The sequence below is a fragment of the Lithobates pipiens genome, unplaced genomic scaffold (assembly GCF_037356315.1).
Source record: "Lithobates pipiens isolate NorthernLeopardFrog02 unplaced genomic scaffold, aLitPip1_a1.2 Scaffold_18, whole genome shotgun sequence".
NCBI classification, from domain to species: domain Eukaryota; kingdom Metazoa; phylum Chordata; class Amphibia; order Anura; family Ranidae; genus Lithobates; species Lithobates pipiens.
In genome coordinates, this window is record NW_027507758.1 from 580,874,972 (window position 1) to 580,897,145 (window position 22,174).

General features: G+C 53.3%; 39 non-coding genes across 39 annotated transcripts; all 39 read left to right on the forward strand.

The window, feature by feature from the left end:
• Positions 1-192: 192 nt before the first annotated feature.
• TRNAA-UGC (transfer RNA alanine (anticodon UGC)) lies at positions 193-265 on the forward strand. Its single transcript has one exon. It is a non-coding gene; the product is annotated as a tRNA-Ala (tRNA).
• Positions 266-840: 575 nt separating this feature from the next.
• On the forward strand, positions 841-911 carry TRNAG-GCC (transfer RNA glycine (anticodon GCC)). The gene has a single exon. It is a non-coding gene; the product is annotated as a tRNA-Gly (tRNA).
• Positions 912-1,229: 318 nt separating this feature from the next.
• Positions 1,230-1,302, forward strand: TRNAA-AGC (transfer RNA alanine (anticodon AGC)). The gene has a single exon. It is a non-coding gene; the product is annotated as a tRNA-Ala (tRNA).
• A 670-nt stretch (positions 1,303-1,972) lies between these two features.
• Positions 1,973-2,043, forward strand: TRNAG-GCC (transfer RNA glycine (anticodon GCC)). Its single transcript has one exon. It is a non-coding gene; the product is annotated as a tRNA-Gly (tRNA).
• A 361-nt stretch (positions 2,044-2,404) lies between these two features.
• TRNAA-UGC (transfer RNA alanine (anticodon UGC)) lies at positions 2,405-2,477 on the forward strand. The gene has a single exon. It is a non-coding gene; the product is annotated as a tRNA-Ala (tRNA).
• A 575-nt stretch (positions 2,478-3,052) lies between these two features.
• On the forward strand, positions 3,053-3,123 carry TRNAG-GCC (transfer RNA glycine (anticodon GCC)). Its single transcript has one exon. It is a non-coding gene; the product is annotated as a tRNA-Gly (tRNA).
• Positions 3,124-3,441: 318 nt separating this feature from the next.
• On the forward strand, positions 3,442-3,514 carry TRNAA-AGC (transfer RNA alanine (anticodon AGC)). The gene has a single exon. It is a non-coding gene; the product is annotated as a tRNA-Ala (tRNA).
• A 670-nt stretch (positions 3,515-4,184) lies between these two features.
• TRNAG-GCC (transfer RNA glycine (anticodon GCC)) lies at positions 4,185-4,255 on the forward strand. The gene has a single exon. It is a non-coding gene; the product is annotated as a tRNA-Gly (tRNA).
• A 361-nt stretch (positions 4,256-4,616) lies between these two features.
• Positions 4,617-4,689, forward strand: TRNAA-UGC (transfer RNA alanine (anticodon UGC)). Its single transcript has one exon. It is a non-coding gene; the product is annotated as a tRNA-Ala (tRNA).
• Positions 4,690-5,264: 575 nt separating this feature from the next.
• On the forward strand, positions 5,265-5,335 carry TRNAG-GCC (transfer RNA glycine (anticodon GCC)). The gene has a single exon. It is a non-coding gene; the product is annotated as a tRNA-Gly (tRNA).
• A 1,061-nt stretch (positions 5,336-6,396) lies between these two features.
• On the forward strand, positions 6,397-6,467 carry TRNAG-GCC (transfer RNA glycine (anticodon GCC)). Its single transcript has one exon. It is a non-coding gene; the product is annotated as a tRNA-Gly (tRNA).
• A 361-nt stretch (positions 6,468-6,828) lies between these two features.
• On the forward strand, positions 6,829-6,901 carry TRNAA-UGC (transfer RNA alanine (anticodon UGC)). The gene has a single exon. It is a non-coding gene; the product is annotated as a tRNA-Ala (tRNA).
• A 575-nt stretch (positions 6,902-7,476) lies between these two features.
• TRNAG-GCC (transfer RNA glycine (anticodon GCC)) lies at positions 7,477-7,547 on the forward strand. The gene has a single exon. It is a non-coding gene; the product is annotated as a tRNA-Gly (tRNA).
• Positions 7,548-7,865: 318 nt separating this feature from the next.
• Positions 7,866-7,938, forward strand: TRNAA-AGC (transfer RNA alanine (anticodon AGC)). The gene has a single exon. It is a non-coding gene; the product is annotated as a tRNA-Ala (tRNA).
• Positions 7,939-8,608: 670 nt separating this feature from the next.
• Positions 8,609-8,679, forward strand: TRNAG-GCC (transfer RNA glycine (anticodon GCC)). The gene has a single exon. It is a non-coding gene; the product is annotated as a tRNA-Gly (tRNA).
• A 361-nt stretch (positions 8,680-9,040) lies between these two features.
• Positions 9,041-9,113, forward strand: TRNAA-UGC (transfer RNA alanine (anticodon UGC)). The gene has a single exon. It is a non-coding gene; the product is annotated as a tRNA-Ala (tRNA).
• Positions 9,114-9,688: 575 nt separating this feature from the next.
• TRNAG-GCC (transfer RNA glycine (anticodon GCC)) lies at positions 9,689-9,759 on the forward strand. The gene has a single exon. It is a non-coding gene; the product is annotated as a tRNA-Gly (tRNA).
• Positions 9,760-10,077: 318 nt separating this feature from the next.
• Positions 10,078-10,150, forward strand: TRNAA-AGC (transfer RNA alanine (anticodon AGC)). The gene has a single exon. It is a non-coding gene; the product is annotated as a tRNA-Ala (tRNA).
• A 670-nt stretch (positions 10,151-10,820) lies between these two features.
• On the forward strand, positions 10,821-10,891 carry TRNAG-GCC (transfer RNA glycine (anticodon GCC)). The gene has a single exon. It is a non-coding gene; the product is annotated as a tRNA-Gly (tRNA).
• A 361-nt stretch (positions 10,892-11,252) lies between these two features.
• TRNAA-UGC (transfer RNA alanine (anticodon UGC)) lies at positions 11,253-11,325 on the forward strand. Its single transcript has one exon. It is a non-coding gene; the product is annotated as a tRNA-Ala (tRNA).
• A 575-nt stretch (positions 11,326-11,900) lies between these two features.
• TRNAG-GCC (transfer RNA glycine (anticodon GCC)) lies at positions 11,901-11,971 on the forward strand. The gene has a single exon. It is a non-coding gene; the product is annotated as a tRNA-Gly (tRNA).
• Positions 11,972-12,289: 318 nt separating this feature from the next.
• TRNAA-AGC (transfer RNA alanine (anticodon AGC)) lies at positions 12,290-12,362 on the forward strand. The gene has a single exon. It is a non-coding gene; the product is annotated as a tRNA-Ala (tRNA).
• A 670-nt stretch (positions 12,363-13,032) lies between these two features.
• TRNAG-GCC (transfer RNA glycine (anticodon GCC)) lies at positions 13,033-13,103 on the forward strand. The gene has a single exon. It is a non-coding gene; the product is annotated as a tRNA-Gly (tRNA).
• Positions 13,104-13,464: 361 nt separating this feature from the next.
• TRNAA-UGC (transfer RNA alanine (anticodon UGC)) lies at positions 13,465-13,537 on the forward strand. The gene has a single exon. It is a non-coding gene; the product is annotated as a tRNA-Ala (tRNA).
• Positions 13,538-14,112: 575 nt separating this feature from the next.
• Positions 14,113-14,183, forward strand: TRNAG-GCC (transfer RNA glycine (anticodon GCC)). Its single transcript has one exon. It is a non-coding gene; the product is annotated as a tRNA-Gly (tRNA).
• Positions 14,184-14,501: 318 nt separating this feature from the next.
• On the forward strand, positions 14,502-14,574 carry TRNAA-AGC (transfer RNA alanine (anticodon AGC)). The gene has a single exon. It is a non-coding gene; the product is annotated as a tRNA-Ala (tRNA).
• A 670-nt stretch (positions 14,575-15,244) lies between these two features.
• On the forward strand, positions 15,245-15,315 carry TRNAG-GCC (transfer RNA glycine (anticodon GCC)). The gene has a single exon. It is a non-coding gene; the product is annotated as a tRNA-Gly (tRNA).
• A 362-nt stretch (positions 15,316-15,677) lies between these two features.
• TRNAA-UGC (transfer RNA alanine (anticodon UGC)) lies at positions 15,678-15,750 on the forward strand. The gene has a single exon. It is a non-coding gene; the product is annotated as a tRNA-Ala (tRNA).
• Positions 15,751-16,325: 575 nt separating this feature from the next.
• TRNAG-GCC (transfer RNA glycine (anticodon GCC)) lies at positions 16,326-16,396 on the forward strand. The gene has a single exon. It is a non-coding gene; the product is annotated as a tRNA-Gly (tRNA).
• A 318-nt stretch (positions 16,397-16,714) lies between these two features.
• TRNAA-AGC (transfer RNA alanine (anticodon AGC)) lies at positions 16,715-16,787 on the forward strand. The gene has a single exon. It is a non-coding gene; the product is annotated as a tRNA-Ala (tRNA).
• Positions 16,788-17,457: 670 nt separating this feature from the next.
• On the forward strand, positions 17,458-17,528 carry TRNAG-GCC (transfer RNA glycine (anticodon GCC)). The gene has a single exon. It is a non-coding gene; the product is annotated as a tRNA-Gly (tRNA).
• A 361-nt stretch (positions 17,529-17,889) lies between these two features.
• On the forward strand, positions 17,890-17,962 carry TRNAA-UGC (transfer RNA alanine (anticodon UGC)). The gene has a single exon. It is a non-coding gene; the product is annotated as a tRNA-Ala (tRNA).
• Positions 17,963-18,537: 575 nt separating this feature from the next.
• Positions 18,538-18,608, forward strand: TRNAG-GCC (transfer RNA glycine (anticodon GCC)). Its single transcript has one exon. It is a non-coding gene; the product is annotated as a tRNA-Gly (tRNA).
• Positions 18,609-18,926: 318 nt separating this feature from the next.
• Positions 18,927-18,999, forward strand: TRNAA-AGC (transfer RNA alanine (anticodon AGC)). Its single transcript has one exon. It is a non-coding gene; the product is annotated as a tRNA-Ala (tRNA).
• Positions 19,000-19,669: 670 nt separating this feature from the next.
• Positions 19,670-19,740, forward strand: TRNAG-GCC (transfer RNA glycine (anticodon GCC)). The gene has a single exon. It is a non-coding gene; the product is annotated as a tRNA-Gly (tRNA).
• Positions 19,741-20,101: 361 nt separating this feature from the next.
• Positions 20,102-20,174, forward strand: TRNAA-UGC (transfer RNA alanine (anticodon UGC)). Its single transcript has one exon. It is a non-coding gene; the product is annotated as a tRNA-Ala (tRNA).
• A 575-nt stretch (positions 20,175-20,749) lies between these two features.
• Positions 20,750-20,820, forward strand: TRNAG-GCC (transfer RNA glycine (anticodon GCC)). Its single transcript has one exon. It is a non-coding gene; the product is annotated as a tRNA-Gly (tRNA).
• Positions 20,821-21,138: 318 nt separating this feature from the next.
• TRNAA-AGC (transfer RNA alanine (anticodon AGC)) lies at positions 21,139-21,211 on the forward strand. The gene has a single exon. It is a non-coding gene; the product is annotated as a tRNA-Ala (tRNA).
• Positions 21,212-21,881: 670 nt separating this feature from the next.
• TRNAG-GCC (transfer RNA glycine (anticodon GCC)) lies at positions 21,882-21,952 on the forward strand. The gene has a single exon. It is a non-coding gene; the product is annotated as a tRNA-Gly (tRNA).
• Positions 21,953-22,174: the final 222 nt, after the last annotated feature.

The following is a 22,174-nucleotide window of genomic DNA, read 5'->3' on the forward strand; positions in this document are numbered from 1 at the left end:
GGGCTCAGTTGTCAAAGGTCGTAGGAGGGAAAAAAAAGGGGGGTGCAAACCTTCTACGCTAGGAAAGCGGGTGGCTCTCCTGGTGTCTAGCGGCCAGAGCAGGTTGTGGATTTCGCAAAACTGACTATATTTTACACATAGCCCAGGAGAGGACAGGGATCAGCCATAGCGCAAGCAACACACTCGAGCAAAGGGGGATTAGCTCAAGTGGCAGAGCGCTCGCTTTGCATGCGAGAGGTAGCGGGATCGATGCCCGCATTCTCCAAACGCAGCTTTCCTGGTTTCACGGGAGGCACCTTGCTTTTGTGTTTGATGTTGAAGCTTGGAACCGAGCGCCGTGAGCAACATGGGAAGCCGGAGTGCTCCTCATAACATGTGCCAAGGCATTGCCACGTTTTTGTGGTGGCATCTGTGGCTTCAGCCAAAGTCACGTAGGCAGTATTGGACAAAAGCAATCAATTAAAGAAAGCACGACCAGGCTTCCATGGCCAAGAGACAATATTCCATTAGGGGGAAAGGTGCCAGTGCCATGCTTACGCTGAGAGCTTTGGACTCGTTGAATCACCTGAATCAGGTTCAACTTCTCTTTGTGTGCGAAAGAAAGGCCTTTGGGCCCGCAAGCAAATATCGATTGGCATAGGAAAAGGCAACGTAGCAGAGGATGGTTTCGATCCATCGACCTCTGGGTTATGGGCCCAGCACGCTTCCGCTGCGCCACTCTGCTCTTGTCGCTGGCCATCCTCATGGATTTCGACAAGCGAATCCCAAGTCAAGCGTGGGCGAGAGCTGGACTCTCCTAGGCCAGCTGAGCGAGGGTGGTGGCGCCTGGCCCGGCGTGGAGCATTGGTGGTTCAGTGGTAGAATTCTCGCCTGCCACGCGGGAGGCCCGGGTTCGATTCCCGGCCAATGCAATTATGGGCTCTTGGTGTTTGTAGCTCTCTCCCCCAATTTCCAGCCCCATGGAATGCCTCAAGGCACAAGGTGTTTCTTGTCGAGAATGTATTAGGCGGTGTGAGTGCTTTTTGAAACCACCTTCTCCCAATGACATCATTGAAACCCATGGGGCCATACTTCAGAAGGGGCTCAGTTGTCCAAGGTCTTGGGGGAGTGGCTCTCCTGGTGTCTAGCGGCCAGAGCAAGTTGTGGATTTAGCAAAACTGCCTATAGTTTACACATAGCCCAGGAGAGGACAGGGATCAGCCATAGCACAAGCAACAACCTCAAGCAAAGGGGGATTAGCTCAAATGGTAGAGCGCTCGCTTAGCATGCGAGAGGTAGCGGGATCGATGCCCGCATTCTCCAAATGCAGCTTTCCTGATTTGCCAGGAGACACCTTGCTTTTGTGTTTGATGTTGAAGCTTGGAACCGAGCGCCGTGAGCAACATGGGAAGCCGGAGTCCTCCTCATAACGCGTGCCAAGGCGTTGCCACGTTTTTGTGGTGGCAACTGTGGCTTCAGCCAAAGTCACGTAGGCAGTGTTGGACAAAAGCAATCTAGTAAACAAAGCACGAGCAGGCCTCCATGGCCAAGAGACAATATTTCATTAGCGCAAAAGGTGCCAGTGCCATGCTTACGCTGAGAGCTTTGGACTCGTTGAATCACCTGAATCAGGTTCAACTTCTCTTTGTGTGCGAAAGAAAGGCCTTTGGGCCCGCACGCAAGCAAATATCGATTGGCATAGGAAAGGGCAACGTAGCAGAGGATGGTTTCGATCCATCGACCTCTGGGTTATGGGCCCAGCACGCTTCCGCTGCGCCACTCTGCTCTTGTCGCTGACCAACCTCAACAACCACATGTGGATGTAGTTTGCCAGCGATTCCCACGGGGAGTGGGTCCATGTGGCAAAGTCACAATGTAGACGACTAGGCGTTTCCATTGATTTTCGACCAGCGAATCCCAAGTCAAGCGTGGGCTAGAGCTGGACTCTCCTAGACCAGCTGAGCGAGGGTGGTGGCAAGTGGCCCGGCGTGGAGCATTGGTGGTTCAGTGGTAGAATTCTCGCCTGCCACGCGGGAGGCCCGGGTTCGATTCCCGGCCAATGCAATTATGGGCTCTTTGTGTTTGCAGCGCTCTCCCCCAATTTCCAGCCCCGTGGAGTGCATCAAGGCACAAGGTGTTTCTTGTCGAGAATGTACTAGGCGGTGTGAGTGCTTTTTGAAACCAGCCTTCTCCCAATTACATCATTGAAACCCATGGGGCCATACCTCTGAAGGGGCTCAGTTGTCAAAGGTCGTAGGAGGGAAAAAAAAGGGGGGTGCAAACCTTCTACGCTAGGAAAGCGGGTGGCTCTCCTGGTGTCTAGCGGCCAGAGCAGGTTGTGGATTTCGCAAAACTGACTATATTTTACACATAGCCCAGGAGAGGACAGGGATCAGCCATAGCGCAAGCGACACACTCGAGCAAAGGGGGATTAGCTCAAGTGGCAGAGCGCTCGCTTTGCATGCGAGAGGTAGCGGGATCGATGCCCGCATTCTCCAAACGCAGCTTTCCTGGTTTCACGGGAGGCACCTTGCTTTTGTGTTTGATGTTGAAGCTTGGAACCGAGCGCCGTGAGCAACATGGGAAGCCGGAGTGCTCCTCATAACATGTGCCAAGGCATTGCCACGTTTTTGTGGTGGCATCTGTGGCTTCAGCCAAAGTCACGTAGGCAGTATTGGACAAAAGCAATCAATTAAAGAAAGCACGACCAGGCTTCCATGGCCAAGAGACAATATTCCATTAGGGGGAAAGGTGCCAGTGCCATGCTTACGCTGAGAGCTTTGGACTCGTTGAATCACCTGAATCAGGTTCAACTTCTCTTTGTGTGCGAAAGAAAGGCCTTTGGGCCCGCAAGCAAATATCGATTGGCATAGGAAAAGGCAACGTAGCAGAGGATGGTTTCGATCCATCGACCTCTGGGTTATGGGCCCAGCACGCTTCCGCTGCGCCACTCTGCTCTTGTCGCTGACCATCCTCATGGATTTCGACAAGCGAATCCCAAGTCAAGCGTGGGCGAGAGCTGGACTCTCCTAGGCCAGCTGAGCGAGGGTGGTGGCGCCTGGCCCGGCGTGGAGCATTGGTGGTTCAGTGGTAGAATTCTCGCCTGCCACGCGGGAGGCCCGGGTTCGATTCCCGGCCAATGCAATTATGGGCTCTTGGTGTTTGTAGCTCTCTCCCCCAATTTCCAGCCCCATGGAATGCCTCAAGGCACAAGGTGTTTCTTGTCGAGAATGTATTAGGCGGTGTGAGTGCTTTTTGAAACCACCTTCTCCCAATGACATCATTGAAACCCATGGGGCCATACTTCAGAAGGGGCTCAGTTGTCCAAGGTCTTGGGGGAGTGGCTCTCCTGGTGTCTAGCGGCCAGAGCAAGTTGTGGATTTAGCAAAACTGCCTATAGTTTACACATAGCCCAGGAGAGGACAGGGATCAGCCATAGCACAAGCAACAACCTCAAGCAAAGGGGGATTAGCTCAAATGGTAGAGCGCTCGCTTAGCATGCGAGAGGTAGCGGGATCGATGCCCGCATTCTCCAAATGCAGCTTTCCTGATTTGCCAGGAGACACCTTGCTTTTGTGTTTGATGTTGAAGCTTGGAACCGAGCGCCGTGAGCAACATGGGAAGCCGGAGTCCTCCTCATAACGCGTGCCAAGGCGTTGCCACGTTTTTGTGGTGGCAACTGTGGCTTCAGCCAAAGTCACGTAGGCAGTGTTGGACAAAAGCAATCTAGTAAACAAAGCACGAGCAGGCCTCCATGGCCAAGAGACAATATTTCATTAGCGCAAAAGGTGCCAGTGCCATGCTTACGCTGAGAGCTTTGGACTCGTTGAATCACCTGAATCAGGTTCAACTTCTCTTTGTGTGCGAAAGAAAGGCCTTTGGGCCCGCACGCAAGCAAATATCGATTGGCATAGAAAAAGGCAACGTAGCAGAGGATGGTTTCGATCCATCGACCTCTGGGTTATGGGCCCAGCACGCTTCCGCTGCGCCACTCTGCTCTTGTCGCTGACCAACCTCAACAACCACATGTGGATGTAGTTTGCCAGCGATTCCCACGGGGAGTGGGTCCATGTGGCAAAGTCACAATGTAGACGACTAGGCGTTTCCATTGATTTTCGACCAGCGAATCCCAAGTCAAGCGTGGGCGAGAGCTGGACTCTCCTAGACCAGCTGAGCGAGGGTGGTGGCAAGTGGCCCGGCGTGGAGCATTGGTGGTTCAGTGGTAGAATTCTCGCCTGCCACGCGGGAGGCCCGGGTTCGATTCCCGGCCAATGCAATTATGGGCTCTTTGTGTTTGCAGCGCTCTCCCCCAATTTCCAGCCCCGTGGAGTGCATCAAGGCACAAGGTGTTTCTTGTCGAGAATGTACTAGGCGGTGTGAGTGCTTTTTGAAACCAGCCTTCTCCCAATTACATCATTGAAACCCATGGGGCCATACCTCTGAAGGGGCTCAGTTGTCAAAGGTCGTAGGAGGGAAAAAAAAGGGGGGTGCAAACCTTCTACGCTAGGAAAGCGGGTGGCTCTCCTGGTGTCTAGCGGCCAGAGCAGGTTGTGGATTTCGCAAAACTGACTATATTTTACACATAGCCCAGGAGAGGACAGGGATCAGCCATAGCGCAAGCAACACACTCGAGCAAAGGGGGATTAGCTCAAGTGGCAGAGCGCTCGCTTTGCATGCGAGAGGTAGCGGGATCGATGCCCGCATTCTCCAAACGCAGCTTTCCTGGTTTCACGGGAGGCACCTTGCTTTTGTGTTTGATGTTGAAGCTTGGAACCGAGCGCCGTGAGCAACATGGGAAGCCGGAGTGCTCCTCATAACATGTGCCAAGGCATTGCCACGTTTTTGTGGTGGCATCTGTGGCTTCAGCCAAAGTCACGTAGGCAGTATTGGACAAAAGCAATCAATTAAAGAAAGCACGACCAGGCTTCCATGGCCAAGAGACAATATTCCATTAGGGGGAAAGGTGCCAGTGCCATGCTTACGCTGAGAGCTTTGGACTCGTTGAATCACCTGAATCAGGTTCAACTTCTCTTTGTGTGCGAAAGAAAGGCCTTTGGGCCCGCAAGCAAATATCGATTGGCATAGGAAAAGGCAACGTAGCAGAGGATGGTTTCGATCCATCGACCTCTGGGTTATGGGCCCAGCACGCTTCCGCTGCGCCACTCTGCTCTTGTCGCTGACCATCCTCATGGATTTCGACAAGCGAATCCCAAGTCAAGCGTGGGCGAGAGCTGGACTCTCCTAGGCCAGCTGAGCGAGGGTGGTGGCGCCTGGCCCGGCATGGAGCATTGGTGGTTCAGTGGTAGAATTCTCGCCTGCCACGCGGGAGGCCCGGGTTCGATTCCCGGCCAATGCAATTATGGGCTCTTGGTGTTTGTAGCTCTCTCCCCCAATTTCCAGCCCCATGGAATGCCTCAAGGCACAAGGTGTTTCTTGTCGAGAATGTATTAGGCGGTGTGAGTGCTTTTTGAAACCACCTTCTCCCAATGACATCATTGAAACCCATGGGGCCATACTTCAGAAGGGGCTCAGTTGTCCAAGGTCTTGGGGGAGTGGCTCTCCTGGTGTCTAGCGGCCAGAGCAAGTTGTGGATTTAGCAAAACTGCCTATAGTTTACACATAGCCCAGGAGAGGACAGGGATCAGCCATAGCACAAGCAACAACCTCAAGCAAAGGGGGATTAGCTCAAATGGTAGAGCGCTTGCTTAGCATGCGAGAGGTAGCGGGATCGATGCCCGCATTCTCCAAATGCAGCTTTCCTGATTTGCCAGGAGACACCTTGCTTTTGTGTTTGATGTTGAAGCTTGGAACCGAGCGCCGTGAGCAACATGGGAAGCCGGAGTCCTCCTCATAACGCGTGCCAAGGCGTTGCCACGTTTTTGTGGTGGCAACTGTGGCTTCAGCCAAAGTCACGTAGGCAGTGTTGGACAAAAGCAATCTAGTAAACAAAGCACGAGCAGGCCTCCATGGCCAAGAGACAATATTTCATTAGCGCAAAAGGTGCCAGTGCCATGCTTACGCTGAGAGCTTTGGACTCGTTGAATCACCTGAATCAGGTTCAACTTCTCTTTGTGTGCGAAAGAAAGGCCTTTGGGCCCGCACGCAAGCAAATATCGATTGGCATAGGAAAGGGCAACGTAGCAGAGGATGGTTTCGATCCATCGACCTCTGGGTTATGGGCCCAGCACGCTTCCGCTGCGCCACTCTGCTCTTGTCGCTGACCAACCTCAACAACCACATGTGGATGTAGTTTGCCAGCGATTCCCACGGGGAGTGGGTCCATGTGGCAAAGTCACAATGTAGACGACTAGGCGTTTCCATTGATTTTCGACCAGCGAATCCCAAGTCAAGCGTGGGCGAGAGCTGGACTCTCCTAGACCAGCTGAGCGAGGGTGGTGGCAAGTGGCCCGGCGTGGAGCATTGGTGGTTCAGTGGTAGAATTCTCGCCTGCCACGCGGGAGGCCCGGGTTCGATTCCCGGCCAATGCAATTATGGGCTCTTTGTGTTTGCAGCGCTCTCCCCCAATTTCCAGCCCCGTGGAGTGCATCAAGGCACAAGGTGTTTCTTGTCGAGAATGTACTAGGCGGTGTGAGTGCTTTTTGAAACCAGCCTTCTCCCAATTACATCATTGAAACCCATGGGGCCATACCTCTGAAGGGGCTCAGTTGTCAAAGGTCGTAGGAGGGAAAAAAAAGGGGGGTGCAAACCTTCTACGCTAGGAAAGCGGGTGGCTCTCCTGGTGTCTAGCGGCCAGAGCAGGTTGTGGATTTCGCAAAACTGACTATATTTTACACATAGCGCAGGAGAGGACAGGGATCAGCCATAGCGCAAGCAACACACTCGAGCAAAGGGGGATTAGCTCAAGTGGCAGAGCGCTCGCTTTGCATGCGAGAGGTAGCGGGATCGATGCCCGCATTCTCCAAACGCAGCTTTCCTGGTTTCACGGGAGGCACCTTGCTTTTGTGTTTGATGTTGAAGCTTGGAACCGAGCGCCGTGAGCAACATGGGAAGCCGGAGTGCTCCTCATAACATGTGCCAAGGCATTGCCACGTTTTTGTGGTGGCATCTGTGGCTTCAGCCAAAGTCACGTAGGCAGTATTGGACAAAAGCAATCAATTAAAGAAAGCACGACCAGGCTTCCATGGCCAAGAGACAATATTCCATTAGGGGGAAAGGTGCCAGTGCCATGCTTACGCTGAGAGCTTTGGACTCGTTGAATCACCTGAATCAGGTTCAACTTCTCTTTGTGTGCGAAAGAAAGGCCTTTGGGCCCGCAAGCAAATATCGATTGGCATAGGAAAAGGCAACGTAGCAGAGGATGGTTTCGATCCATCGACCTCTGGGTTATGGGCCCAGCACGCTTCCGCTGCGCCACTCTGCTCTTGTCGCTGACCATCCTCATGGATTTCGACAAGCGAATCCCAAGTCAAGCGTGGGCGAGAGCTGGACTCTCCTAGGCCAGCTGAGCGAGGGTGGTGGCGCCTGGCCCGGCGTGGAGCATTGGTGGTTCAGTGGTAGAATTCTCGCCTGCCACGCGGGAGGCCCGGGTTCGATTCCCGGCCAATGCAATTATGGGCTCTTGGTGTTTGTAGCTCTCTCCCCCAATTTCCAGCCCCATGGAATGCCTCAAGGCACAAGGTGTTTCTTGTCGAGAATGTATTAGGCGGTGTGAGTGCTTTTTGAAACCACCTTCTCCCAATGACATCATTGAAACCCATGGGGCCATACTTCAGAAGGGGCTCAGTTGTCCAAGGTCTTGGGGGAGTGGCTCTCCTGGTGTCTAGCGGCCAGAGCAAGTTGTGGATTTAGCAAAACTGCCTATAGTTTACACATAGCCCAGGAGAGGACAGGGATCAGCCATAGCACAAGCAACAACCTCAAGCAAAGGGGGATTAGCTCAAATGGTAGAGCGCTCGCTTAGCATGCGAGAGGTAGCGGGATCGATGCCCGCATTCTCCAAATGCAGCTTTCCTGATTTGCCAGGAGACACCTTGCTTTTGTGTTTGATGTTGAAGCTTGGAACCGAGCGCCGTGAGCAACATGGGAAGCCAGAGTCCTCCTCATAACGCGTGCCAAGGCGTTGCCACGTTTTTGTGGTGGCAACTGTGGCTTCAGCCAAAGTCACGTAGGCAGTGTTGGACAAAAGCAATCTAGTAAACAAAGCACGAGCAGGCCTCCATGGCCAAGAGACAATATTTCATTAGCGCAAAAGGTGCCAGTGCCATGCTTACGCTGAGAGCTTTGGACTCGTTGAATCACCTGAATCAGGTTCAACTTCTCTTTGTGTGCGAAAGAAAGGCCTTTGGGCCCGCACGCAAGCAAATATCGATTGGCATAGAAAAAGGCAACGTAGCAGAGGATGGTTTCGATCCATCGACCTCTGGGTTATGGGCCCAGCACGCTTCCGCTGCGCCACTCTGCTCTTGTCGCTGACCAACCTCAACAACCACATGTGGATGTAGTTTGCCAGCGATTCCCACGGGGAGTGGGTCCATGTGGCAAAGTCACAATGTAGACGACTAGGCGTTTCCATTGATTTTCGACCAGCGAATCCCAAGTCAAGCGTGGGCGAGAGCTGGACTCTCCTAGACCAGCTGAGCGAGGGTGGTGGCAAGTGGCCCGGCGTGGAGCATTGGTGGTTCAGTGGTAGAATTCTCGCCTGCCACGCGGGAGGCCCGGGTTCGATTCCCGGCCAATGCAATTATGGGCTCTTTGTGTTTGCAGCGCTCTCCCCCAATTTCCAGCCCCGTGGAGTGCATCAAGGCACAAGGTGTTTCTTGTCGAGAATGTACTAGGCGGTGTGAGTGCTTTTTGAAACCAGCCTTCTCCCAATTACATCATTGAAACCCATGGGGCCATACCTCTGAAGGGGCTCAGTTGTCAAAGGTCGTAGGAGGGAAAAAAAAGGGGGGTGCAAACCTTCTACGCTAGGAAAGCGGGTGGCTCTCCTGGTGTCTAGCGGCCAGAGCAGGTTGTGGATTTCGCAAAACTGACTATATTTTACACATAGCCCAGGAGAGGACAGGGATCAGCCATAGCGCAAGCAACACACTCGAGCAAAGGGGGATTAGCTCAAGTGGCAGAGCGCTCGCTTTGCATGCGAGAGGTAGCGGGATCGATGCCCGCATTCTCCAAACGCAGCTTTCCTGGTTTCACGGGAGGCACCTTGCTTTTGTGTTTGATGTTGAAGCTTGGAACCGAGCGCCGTGAGCAACATGGGAAGCCGGAGTGCTCCTCATAACATGTGCCAAGGCATTGCCACGTTTTTGTGGTGGCATCTGTGGCTTCAGCCAAAGTCACGTAGGCAGTATTGGACAAAAGCAATCAATTAAAGAAAGCACGACCAGGCTTCCATGGCCAAGAGACAATATTCCATTAGGGGGAAAGGTGCCAGTGCCATGCTTACGCTGAGAGCTTTGGACTCGTTGAATCACCTGAATCAGGTTCAACTTCTCTTTGTGTGCGAAAGAAAGGCCTTTGGGCCCGCAAGCAAATATCGATTGGCATAGGAAAAGGCAACGTAGCAGAGGATGGTTTCGATCCATCGACCTCTGGGTTATGGGCCCAGCACGCTTCCGCTGCGCCACTCTGCTCTTGTCGCTGGCCATCCTCATGGATTTCGACAAGCGAATCCCAAGTCAAGCGTGGGCGAGAGCTGGACTCTCCTAGGCCAGCTGAGCGAGGGTGGTGGCGCCTGGCCCGGCGTGGAGCATTGGTGGTTCAGTGGTAGAATTCTCGCCTGCCACGCGGGAGGCCCGGGTTCGATTCCCGGCCAATGCAATTATGGGCTCTTGGTGTTTGTAGCTCTCTCCCCCAATTTCCAGCCCCATGGAATGCCTCAAGGCACAAGGTGTTTCTTGTCGAGAATGTATTAGGCGGTGTGAGTGCTTTTTGAAACCACCTTCTCCCAATGACATCATTGAAACCCATGGGGCCATACTTCAGAAGGGGCTCATTTGTCCAAGGTCTTGGGGGAGTGGCTCTCCTGGTGTCTAGCGGCCAGAGCAAGTTGTGGATTTAGCAAAACTGCCTATAGTTTACACATAGCCCAGGAGAGGACAGGGATCAGCCATAGCACAAGCAACAACCTCAAGCAAAGGGGGATTAGCTCAAATGGTAGAGCGCTCGCTTAGCATGCGAGAGGTAGCGGGATCGATGCCCGCATTCTCCAAATGCAGCTTTCCTGATTTGCCAGGAGACACCTTGCTTTTGTGTTTGATGTTGAAGCTTGGAACCGAGCGCCGTGAGCAACATGGGAAGCCGGAGTCCTCCTCATAACGCGTGCCAAGGCGTTGCCACGTTTTTGTGGTGGCAACTGTGGCTTCAGCCAAAGTCACGTAGGCAGTGTTGGACAAAAGCAATCTAGTAAACAAAGCACGAGCAGGCCTCCATGGCCAAGAGACAATATTTCATTAGCGCAAAAGGTGCCAGTGCCATGCTTACGCTGAGAGCTTTGGACTCGTTGAATCACCTGAATCAGGTTCAACTTCTCTTTGTGTGCGAAAGAAAGGCCTTTGGGCCCGCACGCAAGCAAATATCGATTGGCATAGGAAAGGGCAACGTAGCAGAGGATGGTTTCGATCCATCGACCTCTGGGTTATGGGCCCAGCACGCTTCCGCTGCGCCACTCTGCTCTTGTCGCTGACCAACCTCAACAACCACATGTGGATGTAGTTTGCCAGCGATTCCCACGGGGAGTGGGTCCATGTGGCAAAGTCACAATGTAGACGACTAGGCGTTTCCATTGATTTTCGACCAGCGAATCCCAAGTCAAGCGTGGGCGAGAGCTGGACTCTCCTAGACCAGCTGAGCGAGGGTGGTGGCAAGTGGCCCGGCGTGGAGCATTGGTGGTTCAGTGGTAGAATTCTCGCCTGCCACGCGGGAGGCCCGGGTTCGATTCCCGGCCAATGCAATTATGGGCTCTTTGTGTTTGCAGCGCTCTCCCCCAATTTCCAGCCCCGTGGAGTGCATCAAGGCACAAGGTGTTTCTTGTCGAGAATGTACTAGGCGGTGTGAGTGCTTTTTGAAACCAGCCTTCTCCCAATTACATCATTGAAACCCATGGGGCCATACCTCTGAAGGGGCTCAGTTGTCAAAGGTCGTAGGAGGGAAAAAAAAGGGGGGTGCAAACCTTCTACGCTAGGAAAGCGGGTGGCTCTCCTGGTGTCTAGCAGCCAGAGCAGGTTGTGGATTTCGCAAAACTGACTATATTTTACACATAGCCCAGGAGAGGACAGGGATCAGCCATAGCGCAAGCAACACACTCGAGCAAAGGGGGATTAGCTCAAGTGGCAGAGCGCTCGCTTTGCATGCGAGAGGTAGCGGGATCGATGCCCGCATTCTCCAAACGCAGCTTTCCTGGTTTCACGGGAGGCACCTTGCTTTTGTGTTTGATGTTGAAGCTTGGAACCGAGCGCCGTGAGCAACATGGGAAGCCGGAGTGCTCCTCATAACATGTGCCAAGGCATTGCCACGTTTTTGTGGTGGCATCTGTGGCTTCAGCCAAAGTCACGTAGGCAGTATTGGACAAAAGCAATCAATTAAAGAAAGCACGACCAGGCTTCCATGGCCAAGAGACAATATTCCATTAGGGGGAAAGGTGCCAGTGCCATGCTTACGCTGAGAGCTTTGGACTCGTTGAATCACCTGAATCAGGTTCAACTTCTCTTTGTGTGCGAAAGAAAGGCCTTTGGGCCCGCAAGCAAATATCGATTGGCATAGGAAAAGGCAACGTAGCAGAGGATGGTTTCGATCCATCGACCTCTGGGTTATGGGCCCAGCACGCTTCCGCTGCGCCACTCTGCTCTTGTCGCTGACCATCCTCATGGATTTCGACAAGCGAATCCCAAGTCAAGCGTGGGCGAGAGCTGGACTCTCCTAGGCCAGCTGAGCGAGGGTGGTGGCGCCTGGCCCGGCGTGGAGCATTGGTGGTTCAGTGGTAGAATTCTCGCCTGCCACGCGGGAGGCCCGGGTTCGATTCCCGGCCAATGCATTTATGGGCTCTTGGTGTTTGTAGCTCTCTCCCCCAATTTCCAGCCCCATGGAATGCCTCAAGGCACAAGGTGTTTCTTGTCGAGAATGTATTAGGCGGTGTGAGTGCTTTTTGAAACCACCTTCTCCCAATGACATCATTGAAACCCATGGGGCCATACTTCAGAAGGGGCTCAGTTGTCCAAGGTCTTGGGGGAGTGGCTCTCCTGGTGTCTAGCGGCCAGAGCAAGTTGTGGATTTAGCAAAACTGCCTATAGTTTACACATAGCCCAGGAGAGGACAGGGATCAGCCATAGCACAAGCAACAACCTCAAGCAAAGGGGGATTAGCTCAAATGGTAGAGCGCTCGCTTAGCATGCGAGAGGTAGCGGGATCGATGCCCGCATTCTCCAAATGCAGCTTTCCTGATTTGCCAGGAGACACCTTGCTTTTGTGTTTGATGTTGAAGCTTGGAACCGAGCGCCGTGAGCAACATGGGAAGCCGGAGTCCTCCTCATAACGCGTGCCAAGGCGTTGCCACGTTTTTGTGGTGGCAACTGTGGCTTCAGCCAAAGTCACGTAGGCAGTGTTGGACAAAAGCAATCTAGTAAACAAAGCACGAGCAGGCCTCCATGGCCAAGAGACAATATTTCATTAGCGCAAAAGGTGCCAGTGCCATGCTTACGCTGAGAGCTTTGGACTCGTTGAATCACCTGAATCAGGTTCAACTTCTCTTTGTGTGCGAAAGAAAGGCCTTTGGGCCCGCACGCAAGCAAATATCGATTGGCATAGGAAAGGGCAACGTAGCAGAGGATGGTTTCGATCCATCGACCTCTGGGTTATGGGCCCAGCACGCTTCCGCTGCGCCACTCTGCTCTTGTCGCTGACCAACCTCAACAACCACATGTGGATGTAGTTTGCCAGCGATTCCCACGGGGAGTGGGTCCATGTGGCAAAGTCACAATGTAGACGACTAGGCGTTTCCATTGATTTTCGACCAGCGAATCCCAAGTCAAGCGTGGGCGAGAGCTGGACTCTCCTAGACCAGCTGAGCGAGGGTGGTGGCAAGTGGCCCGGCGTGGAGCATTGGTGGTTCAGTGGTAGAATTCTCGCCTGCCACGCGGGAGGCCCGGGTTCGATTCCCGGCCAATGCAATTATGGGCTCTTTGTGTTTGCAGCGCTCTCCCCCAATTTCCAGCCCCGTGGAGTGCATCAAGGCACAAGGTGTTTCTTGTCGAGAATGTACTAGGCGGTGTGAGTGCTTTTTGAAACCAGCCTTCTCCCAATTACATCATTGAAACCCATGGGGCCATACCTCTGAAGGGGCTCAGTTGTCAAAGGTCGTAGGAGGGAAAAAAAAGGGGGGTGCAAACCTTCTACGCTAGGAAAGCGGGTGGCTCTCCTGGTGTCTAGCGGCCAGAGCAGGTTGTGGATTTCGCAAAACTGACTATATTTTACACATAGCCCAGGAGAGGACAGGGATCAGCCATAGCGCAAGCAACACACTCGAGCAAAGGGGGATTAGCTCAAGTGGCAGAGCGCTCGCTTTGCATGCGAGAGGTAGCGGGATCGATGCCCGCATTCTCCAAACGCAGCTTTCCTGGTTTCACGGGAGGCACCTTGCTTTTGTGTTTGATGTTGAAGCTTGGAACCGAGCGCCGTGAGCAACATGGGAAGCCGGAGTGCTCCTCATAACATGTGCCAAGGCATTGCCACGTTTTTGTGGTGGCATCTGTGGCTTCAGCCAAAGTCACGTAGGCAGTATTGGACAAAAGCAATCAATTAAAGAAAGCACGACCAGGCTTCCATGGCCAAGAGACAATATTCCATTAGGGGGAAAGGTGCCAGTGCCATGCTTACGCTGAGAGCTTTGGACTCGTTGAATCACCTGAATCAGGTTCAACTTCTCTTTGTGTGCGAAAGAAAGGCCTTTGGGCCCGCAAGCAAATATCGATTGGCATAGGAAAAGGCAACGTAGCAGAGGATGGTTTCGATCCATCGACCTCTGGGTTATGGGCCCAGCACGCTTCCGCTGCGCCACTCTGCTCTTGTCGCTGACCATCCTCATGGATTTCGACAAGCGAATCCCAAGTCAAGCGTGGGCGAGAGCTGGACTCTCCTAGGCCAGCTGAGCGAGGGTGGTGGCGCCTGGCCCGGCGTGGAGCATTGGTGGTTCAGTGGTAGAATTCTCGCCTGCCACGCGGGAGGCCCGGGTTCGATTCCCGGCCAATGCAATTATGGGCTCTTGGTGTTTGTAGCTCTCTCCCCCAATTTCCAGCCCCATGGAATGCCTCAAGGCACAAGGTGTTTCTTGTCGAGAATGTATTAGGCGGTGTGAGTGCTTTTTGAAACCACCTTCTCCCAATGACATCATTGAAACCCATGGGGCCATACTTCAGAAGGGGCTCAGTTGTCCAAGGTCTTGGGGGAGTGGCTCTCCTGGTGTCTAGCGGCCAGAGCAAGTTGTGGATTTAGCAAAACTGCCTATAGTTTACACATAGCCCAGGAGAGGACAGGGATCAGCCATAGCACAAGCAACAACCTCAAGCAAAGGGGGATTAGCTCAAATGGTAGAGCGCTCGCTTAGCATGCGAGAGGTAGCGGGATCGATGCCCGCATTCTCCAAATGCAGCTTTCCTGATTTGCCAGGAGACACCTTGCTTTTGTGTTTGATGTTGAAGCTTGGAACCGAGCGCCGTGAGCAACATGGGAAGCCGGAGTCCTCCTCATAACGCGTGCCAAGGCGTTGCCACGTTTTTGTGGTGGCAACTGTGGCTTCAGCCAAAGTCACGTAGGCAGTGTTGGACAAAAGCAATCTAGTAAACAAAGCACGAGCAGGCCTCCATGGCCAAGAGACAATATTTCATTAGCGCAAAAGGTGCCAGTGCCATGCTTACGCTGAGAGCTTTGGACTCGTTGAATCACCTGAATCAGGTTCAACTTCTCTTTGTGTGCGAAAGAAAGGCCTTTGGGCCCGCACGCAAGCAAATATCGATTGGCATAGAAAAAGGCAACGTAGCAGAGGATGGTTTCGATCCATCGACCTCTGGGTTATGGGCCCAGCACGCTTCCGCTGCGCCACTCTGCTCTTGTCGCTGACCAACCTCAACAACCACATGTGGATGTAGTTTGCCAGCGATTCCCACGGGGAGTGGGTCCATGTGGCAAAGTCACAATGTAGACGACTAGGCGTTTCCATTGATTTTCGACCAGCGAATCCCAAGTCAAGCGTGGGCGAGAGCTGGACTCTCCTAGACCAGCTGAGCGAGGGTGGTGGCAAGTGGCCCGGCGTGGAGCATTGGTGGTTCAGTGGTAGAATTCTCGCCTGCCACGCGGGAGGCCCGGGTTCGATTCCCGGCCAATGCAATTATGGGCTCTTTGTGTTTGCAGCGCTCTCCCCCAATTTCCAGCCCCGTGGAGTGCATCAAGGCACAAGGTGTTTCTTGTCGAGAATGTACTAGGCGGTGTGAGTGCTTTTTGAAACCAGCCTTCTCCCAATTACATCATTGAAACCCATGGGGCCATACCTCTGAAGGGGCTCAGTTGTCAAAGGTCGTAGGAGGGAAAAAAAAAGGGGGGTGCAAACCTTCTACGCTAGGAAAGCGGGTGGCTCTCCTGGTGTCTAGCGGCCAGAGCAGGTTGTGGATTTCGCAAAACTGACTATATTTTACACATAGCCCAGGAGAGGACAGGGATCAGCCATAGCGCAAGCAACACACTCGAGCAAAGGGGGATTAGCTCAAGTGGCAGAGCGCTCGCTTTGCATGCGAGAGGTAGCGGGATCGATGCCCGCATTCTCCAAACGCAGCTTTCCTGGTTTCACGGGAGGCACCTTGCTTTTGTGTTTGATGTTGAAGCTTGGAACCGAGCGCCGTGAGCAACATGGGAAGCCGGAGTGCTCCTCATAACATGTGCCAAGGCATTGCCACGTTTTTGTGGTGGCATCTGTGGCTTCAGCCAAAGTCACGTAGGCAGTATTGGACAAAAGCAATCAATTAAAGAAAGCACGACCAGGCTTCCATGGCCAAGAGACAATATTCCATTAGGGGGAAAGGTGCCAGTGCCATGCTTACGCTGAGAGCTTTGGACTCGTTGAATCACCTGAATCAGGTTCAACTTCTCTTTGTGTGCGAAAGAAAGGCCTTTGGGCCCGCAAGCAAATATCGATTGGCATAGGAAAAGGCAACGTAGCAGAGGATGGTTTCGATCCATCGACCTCTGGGTTATGGGCCCAGCACGCTTCCGCTGCGCCACTCTGCTCTTGTCGCTGACCATCCTCATGGATTTCGACAAGCGAATCCCAAGTCAAGCGTGGGCGAGAGCTGGACTCTCCTAGGCCAGCTGAGCGAGGGTGGTGGCGCCTGGCCCGGCGTGGAGCATTGGTGGTTCAGTGGTAGAATTCTCGCCTGCCACGCGGGAGGCCCGGGTTCGATTCCCGGCCAATGCAATTATGGGCTCTTGGTGTTTGTAGCTCTCTCCCCCAATTTCCAGCCCCATGGAATGCCTCAAGGCACAAGGTGTTTCTTGTCGAGAATGTATTAGGCGGTGTGAGTGCTTTTTGAAACCACCTTCTCCCAATGACATCATTGAAACCCATGGGGCCATACTTCAGAAGGGGCTCAGTTGTCCAAGGTCTTGGGGGAGTGGCTCTCCTGGTGTCTAGCGGCCAGAGCAAGTTGTGGATTTAGCAAAACTGCCTATAGTTTACACATAGCCCAGGAGAGGACAGGGATCAGCCATAGCACAAGCAACAACCTCAAGCAAAGGGGGATTAGCTCAAATGGTAGAGCGCTCGCTTAGCATGCGAGAGGTAGCGGGATCGATGCCCGCATTCTCCAAATGCAGCTTTCCTGATTTGCCAGGAGACACCTTGCTTTTGTGTTTGATGTTGAAGCTTGGAACCGAGCGCCGTGAGCAACATGGGAAGCCGGAGTCCTCCTCATAACGCGTGCCAAGGCGTTGCCACGTTTTTGTGGTGGCAACTGTGGCTTCAGCCAAAGTCACGTAGGCAGTGTTGGACAAAAGCAATCTAGTAAACAAAGCACGAGCAGGCCTCCATGGCCAAGAGACAATATTTCATTAGCGCAAAAGGTGCCAGTGCCATGCTTACGCTGAGAGCTTTGGACTCGTTGAATCACCTGAATCAGGTTCAACTTCTCTTTGTGTGCGAAAGAAAGGCCTTTGGGCCCGCACGCAAGCAAATATCGATTGGCATAGGAAAGGGCAACGTAGCAGAGGATGGTTTCGATCCATCGACCTCTGGGTTATGGGCCCAGCACGCTTCCGCTGCGCCACTCTGCTCTTGTCGCTGACCAACCTCAACAACCACATGTGGATGTAGTTTGCCAGCGATTCCCACGGGGAGTGGGTCCATGTGGCAAAGTCACAATGTAGACGACTAGGCGTTTCCATTGATTTTCGACCAGCGAATCCCAAGTCAAGCGTGGGCGAGAGCTGGACTCTCCTAGACCAGCTGAGCGAGGGTGGTGGCAAGTGGCCCGGCGTGGAGCATTGGTGGTTCAGTGGTAGAATTCTCGCCTGCCACGCGGGAGGCCCGGGTTCGATTCCCGGCCAATGCAATTATGGGCTCTTTGTGTTTGCAGCGCTCTCCCCCAATTTCCAGCCCCGTGGAGTGCATCAAGGCACAAGGTGTTTCTTGTCGAGAATGTACTAGGCGGTGTGAGTGCTTTTTGAAACCAGCCTTCTCCCAATTACATCATTGAAACCCATGGGGCCATACCTCTGAAGGGGCTCAGTTGTCAAAGGTCGTAGGAGGGAAAAAAAAGGGGGGTGCAAACCTTCTACGCTAGGAAAGCGGGTGGCTCTCCTGGTGTCTAGCGGCCAGAGCAGGTTGTGGATTTCGCAAAACTGACTATATTTTACACATAGCCCAGGAGAGGACAGGGATCAGCCATAGCGCAAGCAACACACTCGAGCAAAGGGGGATTAGCTCAAGTGGCAGAGCGCTCGCTTTGCATGCGAGAGGTAGCGGGATCGATGCCCGCATTCTCCAAACGCAGCTTTCCTGGTTTCACGGGAGGCACCTTGCTTTTGTGTTTGATGTTGAAGCTTGGAACCGAGCGCCGTGAGCAACATGGGAAGCCGGAGTGCTCCTCATAACATGTGCCAAGGCATTGCCACGTTTTTGTGGTGGCATCTGTGGCTTCAGCCAAAGTCACGTAGGCAGTATTGGACAAAAGCAATCAATTAAAGAAAGCACGACCAGGCTTCCATGGCCAAGAGACAATATTCCATTAGGGGGAAAGGTGCCAGTGCCATGCTTACGCTGAGAGCTTTGGACTCGTTGAATCACCTGAATCAGGTTCAACTTCTCTTTGTGTGCGAAAGAAAGGCCTTTGGGCCCGCAAGCAAATATCGATTGGCATAGGAAAAGGCAACGTAGCAGAGGATGGTTTCGATCCATCGACCTCTGGGTTATGGGCCCAGCACGCTTCCGCTGCGCCACTCTGCTCTTGTCGCTGACCATCCTCATGGATTTCGACAAGCGAATCCCAAGTCAAGCGTGGGCGAGAGCTGGACTCTCCTAGGCCAGCTGAGCGAGGGTGGTGGCGCCTGGCCCGGCGTGGAGCATTGGTGGTTCAGTGGTAGAATTCTCGCCTGCCACGCGGGAGGCCCGGGTTCGATTCCCGGCCAATGCAATTATGGGCTCTTGGTGTTTGTAGCTCTCTCCCCCAATTTCCAGCCCCATGGAATGCCTCAAGGCACAAGGTGTTTCTTGTCGAGAATGTATTAGGCGGTGTGAGTGCTTTTTGAAACCACCTTCTCCCAATGACATCATTGAAACCCATGGGGCCATACTTCAGAAGGGGCTCAGTTGTCCAAGGTCTTGGGGGAGTGGCTCTCCTGGTGTCTAGCGGCCAGAGCAAGTTGTGGATTTAGCAAAACTGCCTATAGTTTACACATAGCCCAGGAGAGGACAGGGATCAGCCATAGCACAAGCAACAACCTCAAGCAAAGGGGGATTAGCTCAAATGGTAGAGCGCTCGCTTAGCATGCGAGAGGTAGCGGGATCGATGCCCGCATTCTCCAAATGCAGCTTTCCTGATTTGCCAGGAGACACCTTGCTTTTGTGTTTGATGTTGAAGCTTGGAACCGAGCGCCGTGAGCAACATGGGAAGCCGGAGTCCTCCTCATAACGCGTGCCAAGGCGTTGCCACGTTTTTGTGGTGGCAACTGTGGCTTCAGCCAAAGTCACGTAGGCAGTGTTGGACAAAAGCAATCTAGTAAACAAAGCACGAGCAGGCCTCCATGGCCAAGAGACAATATTTCATTAGCGCAAAAGGTGCCAGTGCCATGCTTACGCTGAGAGCTTTGGACTCGTTGAATCACCTGAATCAGGTTCAACTTCTCTTTGTGTGCGAAAGAAAGGCCTTTGGGCCCGCACGCAAGCAAATATCGATTGGCATAGAAAAAGGCAACGTAGCAGAGGATGGTTTCGATCCATCGACCTCTGGGTTATGGGCCCAGCACGCTTCCGCTGCGCCACTCTGCTCTTGTCGCTGACCAACCTCAACAACCACATGTGGATGTAGTTTGCCAGCGATTCCCACGGGGAGTGGGTCCATGTGGCAAAGTCACAATGTAGACGACTAGGCGTTTCCATTGATTTTCGACCAGCGAATCCCAAGTCAAGCGTGGGCGAGAGCTGGACTCTCCTAGACCAGCTGAGCGAGGGTGGTGGCAAGTGGCCCGGCGTGGAGCATTGGTGGTTCAGTGGTAGAATTCTCGCCTGCCACGCGGGAGGCCCGGGTTCGATTCCCGGCCAATGCAATTATGGGCTCTTTGTGTTTGCAGCGCTCTCCCCCAATTTCCAGCCCCGTGGAGTGCATCAAGGCACAAGGTGTTTCTTGTCGAGAATGTACTAGGCGGTGTGAGTGCTTTTTGAAACCAGCCTTCTCCCAATTACATCATTGAAACCCATGGGGCCATACCTCTGAAGGGGCTCAGTTGTCAAAGGTCGTAGGAGGGAAAAAAAAGGGGGGTGCAAACCTTCTACGCTAGGAAAGCGGGTGGCTCTCCTGGTGTCTAGCGGCCAGAGCAGGTTGTGGATTTCGCAAAACTGACTATATTTTACACATAGCCCAGGAGAGGACAGGGATCAGCCATAGCGCAAGCAACACACTCGAGCAAAGGGGGATTAGCTCAAGTGGCAGAGCGCTCGCTTTGCATGCGAGAGGTAGCGGGATCGATGCCCGCATTCTCCAAACGCAGCTTTCCTGGTTTCACGGGAGGCACCTTGCTTTTGTGTTTGATGTTGAAGCTTGGAACCGAGCGCCGTGAGCAACATGGGAAGCCGGAGTGCTCCTCATAACATGTGCCAAGGCATTGCCACGTTTTTGTGGTGGCATCTGTGGCTTCAGCCAAAGTCACGTAGGCAGTATTGGACAAAAGCAATCAATTAAAGAAAGCACGACCAGGCTTCCATGGCCAAGAGACAATATTCCATTAGGGGGAAAGGTGCCAGTGCCATGCTTACGCTGAGAGCTTTGGACTCGTTGAATCACCTGAATCAGGTTCAACTTCTCTTTGTGTGCGAAAGAAAGGCCTTTGGGCCCGCAAGCAAATATCGATTGGCATAGGAAAAGGCAACGTAGCAGAGGATGGTTTCGATCCATCGACCTCTGGGTTATGGGCCCAGCACGCTTCCGCTGCGCCACTCTGCTCTTGTCGCTGGCCATCCTCATGGATTTCGACAAGCGAATCCCAAGTCAAGCGTGGGCGAGAGCTGGACTCTCCTAGGCCAGCTGAGCGAGGGTGGTGGCGCCTGGCCCGGCGTGGAGCATTGGTGGTTCAGTGGTAGAATTCTCGCCTGCCACGCGGGAGGCCCGGGTTCGATTCCCGGCCAATGCAATTATGGGCTCTTGGTGTTTGTAGCTCTCTCCCCCAATTTCCAGCCCCATGGAATGCCTCAAGGCACAAGGTGTTTCTTGTCGAGAATGTATTAGGCGGTGTGAGTGCTTTTTGAAACCACCTTCTCCCAATGACATCATTGAAACCCATGGGGCCATACTTCAGAAGGGGCTCAGTTGTCCAAGGTCTTGGGGGAGTGGCTCTCCTGGTGTCTAGCGGCCAGAGCAAGTTGTGGATTTAGCAAAACTGCCTATAGTTTACACATAGCCCAGGAGAGGACAGGGATCAGCCATAGCACAAGCAACAACCTCAAGCAAAGGGGGATTAGCTCAAATGGTAGAGCGCTCGCTTAGCATGCGAGAGGTAGCGGGATCGATGCCCGCATTCTCCAAATGCAGCTTTCCTGATTTGCCAGGAGACACCTTGCTTTTGTGTTTGATGTTGAAGCTTGGAACCGAGCGCCGTGAGCAACATGGGAAGCCGGAGTCCTCCTCATAACGCGTGCCAAGGCGTTGCCACGTTTTTGTGGTGGCAACTGTGGCTTCAGCCAAAGTCACGTAGGCAGTGTTGGACAAAAGCAATCTAGTAAACAAAGCACGAGCAGGCCTCCATGGCCAAGAGACAATATTTCATTAGCGCAAAAGGTGCCAGTGCCATGCTTACGCTGAGAGCTTTGGACTCGTTGAATCACCTGAATCAGGTTCAACTTCTCTTTGTGTGCGAAAGAAAGGCCTTTGGGCCCGCACGCAAGCAAATATCGATTGGCATAGGAAAGGGCAACGTAGCAGAGGATGGTTTCGATCCATCGACCTCTGGGTTATGGGCCCAGCACGCTTCCGCTGCGCCACTCTGCTCTTGTCGCTGACCAACCTCAACAACCACATGTGGATGTAGTTTGCCAGCGATTCCCACGGGGAGTGGGTCCATGTGGCAAAGTCACAATGTAGACGACTAGGCGTTTCCATTGATTTTCGACCAGCGAATCCCAAGTCAAGCGTGGGCGAGAGCTGGACTCTCCTAGACCAGCTGAGCGAGGGTGGTGGCAAGTGGCCCGGCGTGGAGCATTGGTGGTTCAGTGGTAGAATTCTCGCCTGCCACGCGGGAGGCCCGGGTTCGATTCCCGGCCAATGCAATTATGGGCTCTTTGTGTTTGCAGCGCTCTCCCCCAATTTCCAGCCCCGTGGAGTGCATCAAGGCACAAGGTGTTTCTTGTCGAGAATGTACTAGGCGGTGTGAGTGCTTTTTGAAACCAGCCTTCTCCCAATTACATCATTGAAACCCATGGGGCCATACCTCTGAAGGGGCTCAGTTGTCAAAGGTCGTAGGAGGGAAAAAAAAGGGGGGTGCAAACCTT